This window comes from Dermacentor silvarum, chromosome 10 (genome assembly GCF_013339745.2).
Source record: "Dermacentor silvarum isolate Dsil-2018 chromosome 10, BIME_Dsil_1.4, whole genome shotgun sequence".
Lineage (NCBI taxonomy): Eukaryota > Metazoa > Arthropoda > Arachnida > Ixodida > Ixodidae > Dermacentor > Dermacentor silvarum.
Genome location: NC_051163.1, coordinates 137,721,560 through 137,742,295, shown reverse-complemented (window position 1 = coordinate 137,742,295; position 20,736 = coordinate 137,721,560). Strand labels below are relative to the sequence as shown.

At 45.7% G+C, this 20,736-nt stretch overlaps 1 protein-coding gene across 1 annotated transcript in view; it reads right to left on the bottom strand.

Annotated features, from left to right (window-relative positions):
* The window catches only part of LOC119430984 (luciferin 4-monooxygenase-like), a 225,643-nt gene that overhangs the window by 177,782 nt on the left and 27,125 nt on the right, over positions 1 to 20,736 (bottom strand). The window lies entirely within an intron of this gene.

Below are 20,736 nucleotides of genomic sequence, written 5' to 3'. Positions count from 1 at the left end.
GTTCATCAGACGAAGTGTATGGAATTATCTGTCCTCTTTGAGCATAGATATTATGATGAGTGAAGTCAGCATAAGCAGGACATAACACAATTTATGTCATAATCTATGACAGTAGTAGTAGTAGAGGTTGAGGAAAAGAGAAAAGATGCATGTTTCTGCAGCGCTTATAGGGAGCACGAGTGCTTAATGGCGTCATTATATATCAGACGCACCTGCTCTCGCACCTAATGTCTTGGCTGAATGAGCGACGAACCAACTATACTTCAACGAGGAAATACGGCTGAAGCTTGAAAGAGCGTCAGATTGGGCGAGTTGGTATTCCATGTCTTATACTTAATAGCGCTTGAAAAGGGACGAGGCACGGATAGACGACGCGGTCACAGCGCTAACTTCCAACAATTTTTATTCTACGAAGCACTTCACACATATATAGTCAACAGATAGCAGCGCACGCAAGCGCATAAGTACTGGTTTTGAACACATGACGGCAACGGGACATGTGTAATGGAAAAGATGAGATCGAAGATGAAAAAGCTGAAAAAAAAAACTGATTTTTTTTTTTGTAGCGACAGATTGTGATGCTATCTTCATCACGCCACCCTCTGTACATTGTTTAAAAAATCTAATTCTTTTTTTTAATTAAAAAAATTAAATTATGGGATTTTACGTGCCAAAACCAGTTCTGATTATGAGGCACGCCGTAGTGGGGGACTCCGGAAATTTGGACCACCTGGGGTTCTTTAACGTGCACCTAAATCTAAGTACACGGGTGTTTTCGCATTTCGCCCCCATCGAAATGCGGCCGCCATGGCCGGGATTCGATCCCGTGACCTCGTGCTCAGCAGCCCAACACCATAGCCACTGAGCAACCACGGCGGGTAATTCTTTTTTTTTTTAAAGATCAATTGAAGGCGCACTAACACGAGCATTCCCCAAACTAGCGATCTTCGCCGCTTCAATGATCTCACGTGTTGTTTGCATTGGGCTTCTTCCTATTGCAGTGCACTGCTTATAAATGGGACTGCACCCATGTTTTCCGTGCCTCGTCCCTTTTCATGTGCTATTAAGTATAAGACACGGCTGAAGCGCCAGCGTGACGCAAGGCGACGACGCGTCAGCGACAGGCACACGTGGGCCGCTGAGCTTATTTAAGGGTCAGGCGCAAGCAAACGTGAGGTTGACTGCCATGTGCAGAAGGGCACTGCAATGCACAGTGCGTTCATACGACACGAAGGCATAATGCCTCTACTGCCGCCGCGACTGCCTATATACAGCGGGCTGAAGGCGGTGACGCATCCAGATGTTTCTGAACGAGGGGCACACGTTATTCTTTTTTGCTCTATGCGATCTAAGAGCGCTTTCGCATAGGATGAAACGACACATTTTGTTTGAGGTGCACTTTTTTCTAAGTAATTACACAGGGAGATGTCGGTGCGTGTTGTTCTAGTGACTAAAAATAGAAACGGGTAATGCCGTCAATCAAATCTTAATTCATTGCAGTGTACGTAAAGAACAGAAATTATTTCTTTCTTTCTTTCTTTCCTTCTTTCTTTTTTTATTATACACGTACTTTTCATTGTACAGGATACGCACAATCTGTATGGTCCCATACAGAGTCCCATCCTTTACTACGGGGCCCATTTAGAAATATGCGTACAAGAAACTGTTATACAATTCGTTATGAGTCTATTCAATTTGATTCACAAGAAAATACAACGTTTCGCAATAAACACAATAAACACAATCGTAGTACTTAGATTTGCAAATAAAAACTTATTGTATCGGTATTAGTCTCTTCGATAGGTTAACAAAGGCTATTTATTGCACAGGCTATTTTAGAATGGAAGTTGTTTTATCACATAATCAAAGAATATAATCCATGACGCGTTCTCCAAAAGTTGAATTTTTTTAACAGCGAAGCTGAGCCGCTATTCTGGACATTCCGCCTTTTCTTCGAAGCGTGACGTACGCGCAACGCTTACAAAATGGCGCCGATAGCCCCGATTTGCTTTCGTAACGTGACGCAAATTTGACGTTTCGCCTAAGAAACTGTAATGTAGGCATTGAACATAGCGTGGCTGATAAAGTAAAACAGTTTTCCTCCCCAGTAAAAATAAAGCAGCTAGCTCAAAGCGTACGATTATTCCATCAAAATCATTTCTCGCTTCCGTCGTCTGCATGCGCGCAGGCTGTCGTCTGCTTCATTAGGTAGGATGCGTGTCCTCGGGAAACGAAATGAGTGATCGTATATTGGCGCCCACGCCAGTGGCGTAGCCAGGGGGGGGGGGGGGGGGTTCAAACCCCCCCCCCCCGAAATTTTTTCAGCAAACCCCCCCCCCCCCCCCCTACTAACCCACCCTTTGTTTTCGTCGCTTCGCGCTGACATAATTCATGAAACCGGTGCTACTATCACAATTTAATTCCTGGGCGCTTCCGTTTGTGTTGGTAATTTACAGCGAATCATGTCTGCATATGGAAAAAACTGTCACGGTGTTTGTCAAGGCTTGCACACTCTGTGAAGTTTTGGGCGAGAATGTGGCGGCCGCATTCTGAAGCAACAAATGCGCAACAAATGAAGCAACAAATGCGGCAGCCGCATTTTAGATGATGGCGAAAACGCTCGACGCCCGTTTACTTAGATTTAGGCTGCACGTTAAAGACCCCAGGTGGTCGAAATCTCCGGTATACATTTCCGCCGCTTCCCTTCAGGTGCCGGTTAGGCCGCGCTCGCGCAGGATTTTAGGCTACGTTCACACTTGGTCTCGAAGCTGTAGGAAGCGGCAAAATCTCGCCTAGGCGGCAAAACAGGCAGAAAAACAGGCTGCGAGTCAAATCGGTCTCGGGCCGATTTTTTCACCATGGCGAAACGGAAACGCGGCGGAAAGTCGTTCTGCTTCACTGGAAGCTACACTAGCATGTAAACAACCGGACCCGGTCGTAAAATGGCACCGGGCACCAAAACAATGGCACCAGAAGTGTAGGCTGTAATGCTGATCGACGCCATCAAGAACCAGCCCTTGCTCTACGACAAGAGTTGCACTAAAACGTACTGTCAGCAATACTCGCGATAGTATTCAACGTCGCGCGACCGGAGGTGCGGCAACGAAGCCTTGGCGTGACCCAACTTCTCGCGCTTTTGCAAAGCCAGGCGAACCCACCACCGCCGTTTCCGAGGTGTCCACGTCTTCTGTTTATTTATTGTCCATTTCTAGAAAACAAGTAGGTAGAAGTATAAAAGCCATTTCTTCTTCCACTTCCATGGCAGACAATAGTTAGGCAGATTCCTCGTTGGCGCTCCATAATTCTCCTCGCACGTGTACGGTATGTTGCAGAAGTCGCGGGGTGCTTTTCTCGTCGCGACGATAGATTGGGAGCGTAGGTCTCACGTAGGACGCGCAGGCTTTGGCGAGCCCCAACACAAGGGCCAGCCCAGGTTTTAGCTGTGGTGTTCCCGTTGCCCCTTTGGTGTCCTGGAGGCGCCGACAATACGAAATGATGAAATGTTATTACAACTTGTAAATAAAAGCTATTAAAGAAATATCACGCCTAGGCACCAACCTGTGACTCAGCGCTACCGCGCCCGTGTGCGGAGAATTACGGAACGCCAACGAGGAATTTACCGAAGGTCGCAGATGACACGCGAAGTTGCGTAAAATGATCACTTTTCATGACGGTACGTGGGTCAAAGAAGGAACATACCGCTCGAAATAATGCGATAATGAGCGCCACCACGCCGACAAACGTACGCAGACTAGATGGATCTGGACGAAAACGGCAGCGGCGGCCGCGGCGGTAGCAAAACAAATGTGAACAACTTGGACTGGCGCGGAAAAAATTTTCCGGCCGCTTTGGCCTTTCCGCCCGCTTGCCGCTTTCCAAGTGTGAACGTAGGCTTAGTCTGCGCGAGAAACGTCTCTTGTTTGCGATTGCGCCCCTACGGAAGGCTGGTAATTACTGTTGTGTTGTTGAATCCCAAACCAGCAATTACGGAAGGCTAGTAGTTGCTGTTTTGTTGTGGAATCCCAAACCAGGAATGGACACACGAAGGGGTTGATGACAGCAGTGAAATTCCACCGACTCGCAATAGAATGCACGAAACAGACAGCCGACAAGCATGAATTACTGTTGTGCGCAGTACAGCGTAAGTAAACTCTTGTTGCAGACGCTGACAGTTCTCGTCGGAGTTCACGCGTCCTGAGAAATTGTTTATGTGCACTATGCACTGAATAATACCGGAGTTCATTCCTGCATCACTATAGTACACCAATCAGTCGAGATTCTGTGAGGTACAAGGCCGCTTCCTGTTTGCACCGGCGTAAGTGAAGCAGAAATGACTTGCACGCACTACTTTAAATGCGTACAGATGTCATATCTATGCTGTGCGGTGAAATATTCTGTACAATTCTGAATCTGTTGACGTAAAGGCAAATGACGGCTGCACGCTCGCACACAGCGCAAGACACAGCGGCCCATGCACTTGCCGCAGGAAATGCAACCCTCTCGTATGAGGGAGCGAGGCTACGAAAGCTTCGAAAAAAAAAAATAATAAAGCCTTACGCGTTTTTGCGCGTACTTAAGTTTTCTAGCGCAAAGACAGCAGCGAACAAGTTATTGCTATGGGAGTAGGTATAGCCTGGTCACACGTACATTTTCACGCGTATAGCCGTCCTTGACTTGTGAAACGCACTTAGCCCCGACGAGGACGACGCCGTCTACGCTTAACGGAAATTAACAATTAATGATGTCTTCTCCAATCGCACGGTGTCAATGATGCGTTTTCGAAGACTGGTCCATTCAGTGGCGCGATGAGAGACCGTTGCCCCAAACGCCCACTGTACCTGTCGTACTTACTGTATTTAATGAGCTTACTTTAGTTTTTACTTAATATCTTCACAAGCACACGCACACGCGAGGGGGGGGGGGGGGGGGGGGGAGGTAGGGGCGGTCCCATGTCTTTGATATACATGTCTAGAGTCTCCTTACACTACCGCTATTTATTATCGATCACGTGACCTAGAGGAAAGCAGAAGCTTGCCCCCCCCCCCCCCCCTCGTCGGGCCGGTGAACCCCCCCCGAAAAAAATTTCTGGCTACGCCCCTGGCCCACGCGCTTGCTTTCTACCTTGAGACAACATACGCGACCTGTCAGTGATGAACAGCGCATACTCTAGGCCGCGTTATCGCTAACTCGTGATCCGCAAGTGACTCAGCCCGACTTGTCTGGCTGAGAAGCGGCCGAATATCATCGATAGCGTTGCGCGCGCCACAGGTATCCGCTTGCGTGACGCAAGCGCCGGCACTGCCATCTCTTGTTCACTTCGCTGCTTACTCGCACCGCCAGAGGAAACTTCAAGACGCCGCCTTGCGTACATTTATTTTTATAAATTAAAAAGTCGCCATTGTCATAGCCTTTGATGACGCGAAAAGACATTAATATTGATTACAATACAAACGCAGTGGCGAAAAGTGCAAAAAGTCGCAAGAAGTTTTCTAGTTTCAGCCAATATTATTTCAAATAAACGTGTTTTTAATAAAAATGATGGTTCAAAACACAAATGCCAACACCACCCGAGAGCGATGCAAATGCTATGAGCACGCGTTGTGAACAAAAGATTTTCATGGCCCCAAATGACAGGGAAAATGCGGCGATACGCATGCCTCTAGACCGCCGTTGCATATGGCCGCTCATTACCATAATTCGCGCGGCTCGTCGCACCACAAATTATGGCGGAAAATCTCTGCAATTGCGGCCCAGCGCAACGTCACGCAACGTCAAATTGACGTTTACGAAACGGCCCTTCCTGTGACGCTCCTCGCGGGATATTCCTTCAGCCAATTAACAAGCTGACATGCCGGCTATCTTGGAAAGCCACCACATATTCGCGAAATTGTATATGCACTGTACGGGCTTCTGCACGCTACCGCCCACTTTCGTTTTAAAGCGCTAAAGTCGCAATATAGGTGCCAAGGGCCACAAAAAAGTATTAGTCGATAAACCTTGCAGCTCCACGTCACGTTTCGTCATTCTGACGAGAACGCAAAATTGCATTTTGCAAAATTTCCGTTTCCCGGCACAAATTTCAAAACACGTGACCTCTGGACAGCCAATGAGACAGCCAAGATGGCGGATAATGGCGGCCGTGCAGCCGCCATGCGTGTCCAGAATAGAGCCTCTGTTTGCCACTGCAACAGTCACGGTTATGAGACTGCCGCTGTTTACGCAGGTTATCGCGTTGGTGGCCATCGCGGCTTGCTCGTTTCTCGCTATCACCGACATCCCGGCATCGGACCTTGACTGGTCTGCGCATGGGCTCCCTGCGATCCCATGCCTACCTGGAAAGTTCGGTACTTCAGCCCCTGCTTCATCATAGGACTCCGAAAAAAAAAACGCCTACCGCTGAGCTGGGTCATCAACAGTGACTTCAACTGGCAACAGTGTACCACCATACGCCTACAAAAGCCGCTGTCACTCTGCAATCACTTGGGGCATGCCACCGCAACAGTCATGTACATGAGACTGCCGCTGTTTACGCAGGTTAGTTACTTGTCGAACACTATCAGCGTTCACTTCAATGACCGATACTCATGTGCGGTGCCGTGCCCCCTCCTCGGCCTGTTGCATTACCTACGTCGATTATTATGTCATTCATTGTTTTCATTATGCATCAACGTCCACATTGCCAGTCTTTTACTTCTGCTATACGGAGACGTTGAATTAAACCACGGTCGTCCTGACGACAATAACCCATCCCCTTCCCTTGAAACTATAGCTAATGCCATTTCCGGCCTTGAACTTGGTCAAAACACAATGCTGGCTGAACTAACCCTCAGTCTCGCGGAAAATGACAACTTAAAAATACAGTCGGCGGTCTCACCTCTAGAATTGACGTCCTTTAAACAGTGGTTCAGACCGGCGAACCGGTACCAGACCATAACTGTAACTGTGTTATTGCCAACTTACTTCTGAGGTGAACGAATTAGCCACAAAGTGTGACGACTCTGAAAAGCGCCAGCGCCGTTGCAATTTAATATTCTTTGGAATTCCAGATGTGGAACGTGAGACTTGGGCTGAATAAGAGTCACGCGTCATATCTTTCTGTTCCGAAAAAGTTTTCGTCACACTTGATAGTGGAGCTGTTGAGCGTGCTCACCGGCTGGGCCGTTTTCAAAACGCTGAAAACTGCTCGATAATTGTAAAATTTGGTGGTTTTAAAGATAAATAAAAAATCCTTGCCGCTGGATACAACCTTAATGGCACGTACACACTAGCGGCAAAACGCGCGCGGCGCGCCGCCGGCGGCAAAACGCAGCAGCGGCAGGGCGGCCACACCAACCGGCGGCGCGCCGCGGCGGCAATCACGTGACAGACTAGGCTCCTCTCCCCTTCTCGAACTATCCGGGAGCTCACGCGTGCAGATGATAGTGCGAAACGAGAAACAAGCGGTCGGGCGGGTCCGCATTACACCAGTTTCCCGCGCGCACGTCACGGAAGCGGGCCGCTCTCATTGGTCTCCTTCATCCGCGGCACGCGGCAAACCGCAAAAAATCGGTCCAGGAGCGATCCCTGCCGCGGCAACAAAAACCCGTTTCGCGGCTGCTTTCGCGGCGCGCGTCTTGCCGCCGGCGGTGCGCCGCGCGCGTTTTTCCGCTAGTGTGTACGTGGCATAAGGGCTCTCCTTTCAAGATCCGAGAAGATTATTCTTCTTGTGTTCGGCTAGCCCGGAAGAAACTTAACCTGTTTGCTCGGGAAAAGAACTGTTCCTTTAAAATCAAGTTTGATAAGCTCGATCCTCATGGAAAATAGGCAATTCAAGCATCATGCTAATTGTGAATCTGTTATTGAAATAAAACCATAGCAATCATCACGTGCTCCATCGCATTCACCTCCTAATCAAACTGAACCTTCAGCACCCATTTCTTATCAAACAGTGTCCATCTTGCTTGCGAATGTGCGTAGCTATCTGCCAAAAAAAAAAAAGATATTGTAGAAGCACTTCTACTAGATCACAACTCGGACGTAGCTATTTTCACTGAATATTTTTGGCTCAACCAAGATATTCTAAATAACGAAATTCTGCATTTTTTTACAATTTACCGACGGGACAGGATTGGCAAAAGAGGCGGGGGCATTCTGGTCTTAGTCAAAGCCCACGTGCACTCATATAATATTGCAATTATTCGCAGTTATGAAATACTTTGTATTATAGTGCCTGTACTGTCAAGAAATAATATATTCATCACTGCTTATCGACCTCCTTACTGCGACCATGCTTTTCTTCATGAACAGTAATCTGTGCTAAATGATTTAAATACCCGGTTTTCTCTCGCTGATTTCTTTCTCTGCGGAGACTTCAATCTTCCTGATATAGATTGGATTAACCTGACAGCATCTTCTCGACTATCTAAAGATTTCATTGAACTCTCTCTTCTCTTTAATCTGACCCAGATTGTTAACACTTCGACTCATGGAACCAATATCCTTGATCTTGTCCTTGCATCACAACCCGATCTCCGTACCTTATTATTTAATCTATTGATTCCGATTGCTAAGCATCGACCCCAAAAGAAGCTTATACAAGACTATAACAAAGTCAACCTTCAGGCAATCAATTATGAACTAGAAAAGTTTTCCAGATCCTTCTCCACAAGCGCTTACACAAGAAGTGTTGAACAAAACTGGTCATTGTATAAACAGAAGATATCAACATTAATCGATGAGTACTTACCTCTCATGCCTGTTCGTTTTGACACTGGTCAACCTTGGTATACTAATAATCTTAGAAAGCTTTAGAAAAAGAAATATCGTCTATTCCGTTTAGCGAAAAACGACACCTCCGCAATATAATGGAGTCGATATTTCACTTGCCTTAGAGAATACACCAGTATGCTGAAAAAAAAAAACTAAAAGAAAGTATTATCACGAGGATCTACTCAAGATTATTCGGGATAAGCCTAAATAGTTTTGGAATATCATAAACCCAAAAAATTCATCGCATAATATTTCACTGACATACCCTGATGGCTCAAGAGTACCACTTCAGCAACGTTCTGCTCTAATGAACTCCTATCTTTCCTCGGTTTTTACTAATGAAACAACCGACAATACTCCTTTTTTTTACGTAGAGATACCTTTCCCCAGATGCCACCGATTACAGTAACCGCTGAGGGAATCTTGAAAGTTATAAACCAACTTAAAATAACGAGCGCCCCCGGACCTGATAACATCCCGGCAAAAATACTAAAATCCACTGCTGTTTTAACAAGCCACATATTGTGCATCAAATTTGCTCAGTCACTTTCGAAAGGCAGGATACAAGACTACTGGAAAACAGCCAAGGTAACACCAGTATTCAGATCGGGTGAACGTTGTAACCCATCTAATTACCGCCCTATTTCACTTACATGCATTGCGTGCAAACTTCTGGAGCACGTTATTTACTCGCACGTTGCCAATCACCTTGAACGTAATCGTTTCTTCTTCAAGAATCAACACGGTTTCCGACCTGGTCTGTATTGCGAGACTCAGCTTTTCGAGTTCATCACCGACCTCCAATTAAACTTAGACTCCTTGTTTAAAACTGGCGTCATATTTACACGTATACATGTTTATCTTTCACCGGTGGCCGCTTTCCACCGGCAAACAAATGTTAAACGTTATCGCTCGGCGCAGGACGCGCCCGTATCGGAAGTTTCTAGAACGTTATCGATGCTTATTTTCGTTGCGTGTTTTCACCGACGCTTATGTTATCTGATTGTGTGACCGACACGAATTGTCTAGAACTTTCTGGAAGACACGCGGGCATCAGGGATTGATCTGGAACCTTCGATGACTCAGGTATAAAAGCCGACGCGTCGCGCCGCTGATCAGATTTTCGACGATCGCCGACTGTGTTCGCCGCTATCGTTGTGCTTTGAGTGTAGCTTGCTTTTGTGGGCACAGGTTCGCCCAATAAACAACCAGTTTCGTCATACACAGTTTTACGACTGTTTTCTTCACCGTCACTACTACGTGACAATATACATAGACTTCTCTAAATCCTTCGACCGCGTTGCACACAAACACCTATTAAATAAAACTTTGTCGTCTCAATCTTCATCCCGTAACCCTTTCATGGATTAAATCATTTTCATCCGATCGTTTACAGTTCACAGTGATCGGTGGTCATCACTCAGCTATGACACCCGTAACTTCTGGAGTCCCTCAGAGATCAGTGTTTGGCCCTCTACTCTTTTTAATTTACGTAAATGACTTGCCCTCGGGAATTTCATCACCTATTCGACTATTCGCTGATGACTGTATCCTGTACCGCCGCATAACCACCCCTAAAGACCACGATCTACTGCACAACGATCTCTGTTTGATAAAAAACTGGTGCTCGCGCTGGTCGATGTAGACTAATGCTTCTATGTGTAAAGTTATGCGAGTATCCCGCAAGCAGTGTAACTCTGAATACGACTACTCATTAAATTCAACGAACCTAATACCTGTTGACCAATACAAGTACCTTTGCATCCTAATTAGTAGCAATTTAACATGGTCTGAACACATTACCCAACTTGTGACAAATGCATCAAAGAAACTTGGTTATATTATAGAAGAACGTTGTATCTGTGCCCACCCTCAGTCCGCCAAATAGCATATATAACTCTCGTTCGCACTAAACTTGAATATGCGGCATCCATTTGGAGTCCTCATCAAAGCTACCTAATTAAGCAACTGGAAACCGTGCAAAATCGTGCTGCTCGCTTCATAACGTCCAACTACAACTACTATTCGAGCATCAATAGTGTTAGGGAGTCGCTAGAACTGCAATCTCTAGACGTCAGACGCAAGCTATCTCGACTCTGCTTATTTCATAAACCGTATTACTGCTTCCCGAACTTGCATGGCTCCTTACTACTACCTCCCGCCCGCTATTCCCGCCGCCTATTCAGCTATATATGAGCATCCAACGACTTTCATTGCGATAGCAATTATATGGACACTTCAACCGGATTTCTGCCGTCGCTGTCGTCGTCGCCGTGAGGTTCCGTATAAAGTCCAAGGGCGATAAAATTGTCGCCGCGCGCCGTATGCGCGAGTGAAAGTGCTCGGCGGACACGCGCTATCACGGAGAGCGAACGCACGGCGGAAAGCAAACGCGACCGTCGCGCGAAAGGCCGTGGGGGTATGGGAGGGAGGGAGGCGGGGCGACGCTGTGCTGCTTCACCAAATGCTTATCTTGCAACCGGGCGCAAGGGAAACTGGCCACTCAATCTCCTATGTGAAAGCAAGAAAGCGGGAAGGCAGCGCGGGAGGGAGGGGAGGGGCAGCTACTTCTCTGCCAACAACTTCTCCTCTGCACAACTCCTCTGCACTTTGCCCGGCGACGGCGGTCGCCCGCACCGTCTCTTATTTCCACACGGCTTTGACCTTTGTATGCGCTGTGCATTCGCCGCTCAGTTTCCGTTGAAGCGATAGACCGCGCGAACCTTCGCCTGCTGCGGCGGCTGCCCTAGCTGCCAGCGTTTTGACAGTCGTTGTCTGCGGTCATTCAGCGTGATCTATTCATGTTTGCTTGTGCGCGCTGACACCACGCTTGTTAATTCAATTGTCGTTCCCCAAATCAAGGCACAATTAGTTAGCTTCGAGTAAAAAAAGGGCATAATACATTGCTTTCTTTAGCCATAATGGTATTATATCACCAATTTTATACATGCACCCTACTACTTTTACTAAGATCATTACTCAGGTTGTTTACATCATTCACCCAGGCGAAGTCCTCCTGAAAGGCACACTAAAGAGAAACAGGAAGTTCAGCTGGAATAAAAGAGGGACCTTCAGGAATGCATGCAGTTTTTGTTGGGTGCAAAAATATGAGTTCTTAGCAAAGGAATTCGTAAACAAAGACCAAATATCTCTTCCTCAATTTCTCTCGCCCCAGATTCGGCGCTGAAGCAGTGTCGTCACAGATTTCATTGCTCTCAGCGAATCAGAGAGCGCCATGATACGTCACCGCTTCCGTAAACGGGCGAGGCGCTCGCTCCATCATAGGCTGCATGGCAGCTGCGTTTGCGTTCGCTGCGACTTTAGCTTAGGTGTTCTGTGGCCGCGATGGATACCGTTGCTGCCGCTGAACCTTGCAACGAAGAGCTCGCAAGGGAAGCAGGACTGCATTTGAGCGACTTCAGTGAAACGGAGCGCGAAATGATTCTTCGTGCTCGCGCGGTAGGTGTTTCCGCGTACGATGGCGGTGAACCGCCGGCTGCGCCTACGGAAAGCGAAGCCTCGTTTTCGTCGACGGAAGGCGAGGCGCCCGGTCCGCCAGTCGACGATGTTCCCGACAGAACATTAGTTTTTTGTGTTTTTAATGACATTCCGCACTCACCGAGCCGCCAGTTTGCTGCTGCAGGGGCACCGGTAGGGGGTTTAATGAAAGCCGCATTGAGGGAACAGCTGCTCGAGAAAGGACTGGCCTCTGGGGCACGCCAAGATACATTCCGAGGGTAGGATTATACACATAATCCGAGGGCGAGAAATGCAGAGAGCACGCCATCGGTTTCTCTGGCTCTTTTGCCGTTTTATCATCGGCAGAGCACTGAGCCATTGCGAACGCCGGGGAGCCGGTGCTCACCGCGCGGCACCACATGAAAGGACACAGTCGGGTCAACACAGCAGCCGTTGCCCCTGAGCAAGCAAGCACCTTGCGCCGTTTATACAGCCCTCAACACTACACACACGAGGCATTTTCTCTCTGTTTCCCGCGAAGTCAACGTTTTTCGAGCTACGCAACATGCAACCAAACGCTGCAACACTGTAGAGCGGAACAGGCGCACGCGATGATGCATGGAGCAAAAAAGAAACTACGAAACTATCACGACCTCATGTAGCGCCATGCCATTTTTCCATTTTACTTATTTAATTTTGCGCTAAACATTTACGTCCTCGCTTCAAATGGCTTAAAAAGTCGGCAAATGCTGTTTATCTACGTTTAAGGTGTATTTCATTTTGCGTTTTATTAACAGCGATAAATCGCTCTCGACCAATCGCGGCCGGGCTGCATTTGTGATCTCACGTCACGAAAGTGTATTGCGGGAAATTCGAAGGGCGTCAGCACCTATCCTCCAGTTTTTCGCTATTTTCTCGCTTAATAAACCTCTGTTCGCCGTAAGAATGGCATGTCTGTGATCGCGATAGAATAATCTACCATTAAATCTGAACTTCCGCTTTCTCTTTAGTGTCCCTTGAAACCATACTCCCAAAAATTATTGCGTTGTTACTTGTTCTGGCCTCCTTGCTTGAAATAAAACATTTATATTAAGAGGCAATGGCTTATTATCGGTTTAAATATTATATACTTGGTTTTGTTGATATTCAATTCAAGTGTGTTTATGCACAGCCCCTCAGATAATAAATTCAAGTAATCATTCATTTCTTTTTCTATGCATTGCAGGGAAGAACTTGTGAAGAAAAGATTAGTATCATCCGCGTACATGATGATATTAGGTGAGGAAGAAATACTTGGAAGATCATTAATATAAAGGTTATGTGAAGAAGAAGACGCGCCTCCGTCCAGCGGCATCGCCAACGCTCGGCCGCTCTGCTCGCGCTGTTGGTCGCTGGTGTCTTTTGGAGACGGTGCTCCACGCTGCCTCGCCGTTCTTGGAACTCGAAGCGTCCTTGAAGGACAGCGTCAATAAACCCAGCACCTCCACCAATTGACGCTGTCCTTCAAGGACGCTTCGAGTTCCAAGAACGGCGAGGCAGCGTGGAGCACCGTCTCCAAAAGACACCAGCGACCAACAGCGCGAGCAGAGCGGCCGAGCGTTGGCGATGCCGCTGGACGGAGGCGCGTCTTCTTCTTCACAGTTAAATAATACAGTACCAAGTATGGATCTCTTTGGAACGCCAGTTTGTATTTTGAGAAGTGTGGAAGTTCTCTGATTAAATGAAACAAACTGGTAAGGATCCATTAAGTAACTCCTCATCAGATCTAATGTCGTACCACGTATACCGCAGTCATCAAGATTGGACAGAAGTACAACTTGATTTACACTGTCAAACGCCTTACGCAGATCCAGAAATAAACCTACCCTGTATAAACGTTTTTCCCCATTTTCCAGTATTTGATGTTTTATATTTAGGAGCACATCCTCACATGATTTTTTATTCCATATTGTGCCGTACTAATATTAGCATATTTTCTTAAGAAACCCCCCAGTCGTGAGTTTAAAACATTCTCAGAAGGTTTAAAAAGAAGAGTTAGTATTGATATAGGTCGGAAATTGTTTGCTCTAGGTCAGCGCCATCTTCATGAATCGGGCAAACTCTGGCTATTTTAACTTTGTTAGGGAAAATCCCGGATTCAAAAATTTTATTGATAATGTGAGCTAAGACATTAGATATGATTTCAGATACGTATTTTGTAGGAGATGCCATGATACCGTCGAAATCTGCAGCAGTGTTTCACTTAAAGTTACTGCTCTTAACTTCGCCTGGTGTCACCGGAAATAACATAATGAACTTGGTACAGTCTCGCAACAGTATGCCCTAACTTTTCTGGATCTTCTGTAGAAATGTTTGCTGCAGCATTGAACAAAATGAGTATTTAGGGCAGTGACTGCTTCATCATCTGCAAGCATACCGTTTCCAAAACGTATCCGTAGATCTTGAGGGCTAGCCTTTGCTCCAGATAGCTTCTTAATTTCCAGACAAACTTTTCTTGGATTTGTATAAATGCGCGAAAACACCTTCTGATAATATTTTTCTTCTGCCTTTATTAATTCTGAATTTACTTGGTTACGGTACTCCTTGAATTTATCTAACTGATTTATGTCTCGTGTTTTAAGAAATGTATGGTGCATCTTATTTTTATATTAAATTTTTGTGAAAAGCAGAACATCTATTCACGCCTTTATCATTTTTTTGTGTCGCCTTATAGTACAGTGTTGTGGGAAGGCTATATCGTAGCATGCGATTAGTTTATCGAAAAATGAATTGTATGCCTTATGTGGGTCACTTTCGGTTAGCTTAGATTGTCACGGATAAGAGAGCGAAAATGGGCTCGCGTCGTTGTATCAATGAGGCGGCAGGAATATACAGGAGCATATTGCTTGTGTTTCTCTGAACAAGGCAGAAAACAAAAGATTGGAAGATGATCGCTTCTGTCAGAGCACATGACATCGGCAGTCATAGAAGGAACATGTACATTAGTGATACAGACGTCTAACAAGGTGGAACTATGTGTTGTTGCTCGTGTTAGCAAGGTTATAATATTCGAGCATGCGTAAGAGTACAGCAACTGGTTATATTCTCATCTAGTATGGCGAATATTTAGCCCGTCCCCCTGAGATAAAATAGCAGCTTATCCATAAAGGAAAAGACCACAGTGTGGTCTGTAGACTACAGAAACTGTTCCTGCTTTAAGATGAATAGTGAGGCATTCATCGTTATGATTAATTAGCAAGAAATCTGCAATTATCCCCGAGTTTAGATCATTTAGATCACAAAAAGCGTCAATTGGAGCGCTGCCGCTGTTCAGACATCTGCGGCTGACAAGGCCGCACAGTTTCTACGCGAAGAGGTATCATCGTCATCAGCCTATATTTATGTCCACTGCAGGACCAAGGTCTGATCTGCTTCGCCGCTTCTGGCTCTGAAGTCTAGGGCAAGCTCGGCACAATCTCGGGCGTTGGGTCCACTGTAATCCCGGCCACGCCTTTTCGGGCTTCTTCGTTTGGATCGGCGTCCCGACGTCCACGCTGAAGTCTCCTGGCAAGCTCACTGCGCGGTGGTTTGGCTGAGTTTTGGGTGGATTTGACCTACTCATCTTAACCATCTCATATTTACAGGACTTACCTAGTGCTTGAAGCAGCGCTGACGTCTAAAAACTCTCCTGGGCAAGGGCCCAGCCCTTGGTCAGCCTCCCTTTCTCCTGATGATTTACCTTTGGAATCTTTCTTCCGCAGCGGTGTTAGCAGCATCCCTGTCGCGCTGGTGCCCTCGAGTGGTGGATTCATCCGGCTGAACAACCCACAGGCTGTCCAGGCCGAGCTCCAAGCCATGACGCGTCACTTCCAAATGATAAGCGATGTCCGACAATTTGGAAGAGGTGGGATAGTTTGTAGGTCATCAGATCCGACCTGTGTTGCAGACCTCCTAAAGAGTAAGATTTTTGCATCTGTGCCGGTGAGTGCGTTCATTCCTCCCCATCTAGCATGCACTAAAGGCATTGTCCGGGGCGTAGACTCTCGATTGAGCCCAACTGAGACTCTGGAGAGGTTGTCTGATGCTGGTGTCATAGCCGTATACCGATGCAACCGACTCGTAAACGGGGAAAAAGTTGCCACTGAATCGGTCATAGCTACGTTTGCTGGTATGTCCTGCCCATCTGAACTAAAAGTGTGGCCACTTATTTTTAGAGTGGATCCTCTCCCTTCCCGTCCACTACAGTGTCGGAACTGTTGGCGTTTTGGCCATAGTGCAGGAGGCTGCAAATCAAATGCACGCTGTCGCGTCTGTGGTGAGGATCATTCCCCTAATGAGTGCACAGCTGAAACCGAAACATGCTGCCTGTGTGGAGGAAACCATGCGGCTGACTATGCAAACTGCTCGGCAAAAGCTAATGAAGTGCAGGTCCTCGAGGTAATTGACAGGCGAAGATGTTCGCGGCAAGAGGCTATTGCAGTCGTCAAGGACAGAGCTTTTGGATACGCTGGCGTCACTGCGAGGCAGTCGACTTTTAATGAAGACAACTTGTCTAAACTCATTGAGTCAGCAGTGGAAAAAGCGATGACAAAGGCTATGCAACATATTGTTGAAACTGTTACAGAATGCATTTCCCAAGTGTTTACCGCCCAGATGACACAGCTGTTGCAAACAGCCGCAACACCAATCACCAAATCGCTTGCTTGTGCTGCAGAACAGGTAGCCAATTCAGTCCTAGCGCCGAATACCAGATCGGACCCAACGTTTGTTGGATCCGATCCTTGTTCTTCGCGTCAGACAGACTCTCAGGATGACATGGAAACAGGTCATGATACCAGGCCGCATAAGCGAACTGGTTCTCCAGTAACAGCGTCTTGTCCCTATTCCAAAAACAAAAAGGGTAATCCTATTTCTCATTCTGGCATCCAAGAAAGTACATTGCGACGGTAGTCGCTGAAGTAATTATATCAATTAGATCATCACCATAGCTTCTTTAAAAGTGCTACAGTGGACCTGTCGTTCCTTGATTTCTGCTTCAATAGACTTAAATTGCTTAACTACACATCTTAACCCTGACGTAATAATTTTACAAGAAACCTGGCTTACTCCAGAGAAAAATTTTAATTTTAAAGATTTTCGACCTTTTCGATTAGATCGCCTTTCACTAGGAGGTGGTTTAATGATTTTGTTGTCATCTAAATTCTGTCATAAGGCTAAAATAGCTTTCAAGTTAATGTCTCCGGAATGTGAAATTTTGGCAGTACACCTTAGCATACCAGGCTACCGTACTTTTTCGATTATAAATGCTTATTTCCCTACGGGCGTACACAGTACATATCAATTGGATAGTGCGCTTGCTGGCTGCAGAAATCAAGTCATCCTTACTGGTGACTTCAACTCGCATCACGTATCATGGGGTTACAGAACAGATGCATGTGGAACGCGTCTATGGGACTGGACCATAGATAAAAATCTTTCATGCCTAAATATGAGACGACCCACATTTGTCCGTGGCCAATCTCGCTCAGTGTTAGATTTGACGTTTTCTAGCACAAGTATTTCCGTGACATCTTGGACTACGATTGATTTCTCTACAAACAGTGATCATCTCCCAGTATACTTCGAAATTGCATGCCCATTAACATCAGTTGAGCGACAAGACAGAATATTTGTTAATTGCAAAAAATTTAAAGACTGCTTACACTCTTCCATTGCGTCATTGACTAATACTAATGACGAAGACATTGGCTTGAAAATTTGTTCAGCGTTACAGATGTCCCGACAAAAGTCTGAATTCGTAATTCAGACAGCTAAACGTACATCATCTAGTCCCTGGTGGAACAATGAGTGCTCACGAGTTTATCGCAGAAGAAAAGCTGCTTGGAAAAAACTTCTACATAATCAGAGCCCACAAAATTGTAAAGATTATCAATTTATTTCGGCAACCTTCAAACGCACTGTCAAACACGCAAAAGATGAGTACGATAAAAAACATTTTGATTATCTATCTGAATCCAAAAACAAACGTGCTTTATTTTATTTCCTTCGATCTAGAAACAGACTCCCACTGAGCGTTAATGTAGACTCAATTGTCTATACCGCACAGGAAATGCAGGAGTCCTTAGACCTATTGGCTAAAGGATTGGAGAGCCGGTTCACAACGCGTCTTCAAAATTCTGTTCTTACTCCTACATTCTCGGACTACAAAGAGATATCCTATTCGGAACTAGCACAGGTCATGTTACGGTTACCAACTACAGCGCCTGGCCCGGATGGAATAACAAATGCAATGTTAAAAATTTTCTTCCAAGAAGCCCCACGTGAGCTTCTGAAGTTGCTAAATTACTCTATTAGCAATGCATGGATTCCACATGAATGGAAGATCGCCAAAATTATTCCGTTACTTAAAAAGCAAGGGGCAGGGTATACTATCGACAACATCAGACCAATTGCGTTGACATCAAACATAGCAAAACTTATTGAAAGAGTGCTTCACGGGCATATAATGAAGTTTATTGATGAAAATCAATTGTTGAGTCCTTGTCAAATTGGATTTAGATCTGGCTATTCAATATGGCACGCGCATGTAGACCTTGAAAGTCGCATTAACATCGCCAGACAGAAAAAACAATATGCGGCGTTAGTTACTTTAGATATATGTAAAGCCTATGACAGCATTGAACATGCAATTTTAACAAATCGGTTACAGGGCCATGGCTTTCCAGGATATATTGTAGCATGGGTGCATGAATTTTTGAAAGACAGGGAATTCTTTTGTTTTCGAAGCGGCTATTCATCTGGTAAACACAAGCAAACAAGAGGTGTGCCTCAGGGATCGGTACTTTCACCAATATTATTTAATATTTTACTGAGCGGAATCCCCGTTCACCCAGGTGTCAGTACCTACGTTTATGCTGACGACATCGCCTTTTTTGGTATGGCTAGTGACCTATACTCCCTTTACGAAATTTTGCAGTCCTATCTAAAGAAACTGGAAGGCTGGCTGGATAGCTTACACTTAAACCTGAATGCTAATAAGTGTGCTATCCTTGTTTTTCCCGTTAAAGACCCAGTATACATATCGCTTAACTATCATCACGAAGATATCCCACAAGTTCAGTCACTGAAGTACCTTGGAGTTATCTATAACGAAAATCTTAACTGGCGGCCGCATATTGAATATATTGCAACAAAAGGAGCTCGTACAATGGGCATCTTGCGCAAGTTAAGCAATCGAAGAACAGGTATGCGAAGAAAATCCCTTTTGATGGTATATAAAATGTACGTTCGTCCAGTATTAGAATTTGGCTGTGTTTTATTCTCAGGTGTTCCGTCATACAAGCTTCGACCGCTAGTTTTATTAGAGCGAGAGGCGCTACGTCTGTGCTTAGGCCTTCCAAAATACGTTGCAAATGCCGTATTATATCTGGAAGCGAGAATCCCACCTATTATATGCCGATTTCACCTTCTGACTGTTCAGACTTTCTTACGACTATATGAATCACCATTAAGCCGTCCTCAAATAATTTTCATCTCCGATCCACAATTATTTTTTCCCGTTCATTGGCCCAGGTTTCATACACCACAGATTATATTTGTGCAAAAATTACTTGAACCACTAAATGTGCAAATTCGCGATGTGCTTCCTAACAATACTCATTCAAATTACCTGGATATCAGGTTCGATGATATTTTCCCAAACCACGCAAAACTACTACCTTACAGCATCTTAAACGCCATGTTACAAGACCACCTAAGCTCCCTAGGAACAAATATTATCATTGCAACAGATGCATCACAGAGTGAGGAAAAGACTGGCATTGGGATATTTTGTCCTGCACTCGACTGGTCTTTTTCTTTAAGATTGCCCGATTTTGTGCCTATTTTTCTGGCCGAGTTTTTAGCAGTAATCCTAGCTTTACGTAAATTAGACCAAACGACTACAACAGCTGCTATCCTTACTGACTCCCTTTCTGTTTGCTCTTCCCTTACCGCCACTAATGATTCACCTATGCTAAAACTATTTTACTTGCTAGTTCCTGCCCATGTGCAATGTGTTCATTTGATTTGGGTACCTGGTCATAAAGGGTTGTTTTTTTAATGAAACTGCCGATTCACTGGCAAAGAACTCACTTTCCGGCCCTGTTCTTCCCATTCTACCAGTGACTGCACACATCACGGCGGCTAGATTTCGGATGCGATCAATTAGAAAAGCCTTATCAAACCCAGTTCTGACTGCTTCTCCAGATTATAAGCACCTGATATTTCCCTGGCGTAGCGAATCCTGTAACACAAAGATGCTTGAGGTCTCTCTCACCAAATTACGTTGCCGTATACCCTCCCTAAATTTCTACTTACACAGGTCGGGTTTGGTTCCCTGCCCCCTCTGCCCGTTTTGTAATGAGGAAGAGACGATACACCACTTTCTTCTATCTTGTCGCCGCTTTACTACGGCAAGAAAACGATTGTTGGAAATACCTTTTCGAAGGCTTGGCCTGGACTTAACAGAAACTAATATTCTTTCGTTCGGGGCGTCCACTTTGGGATTCA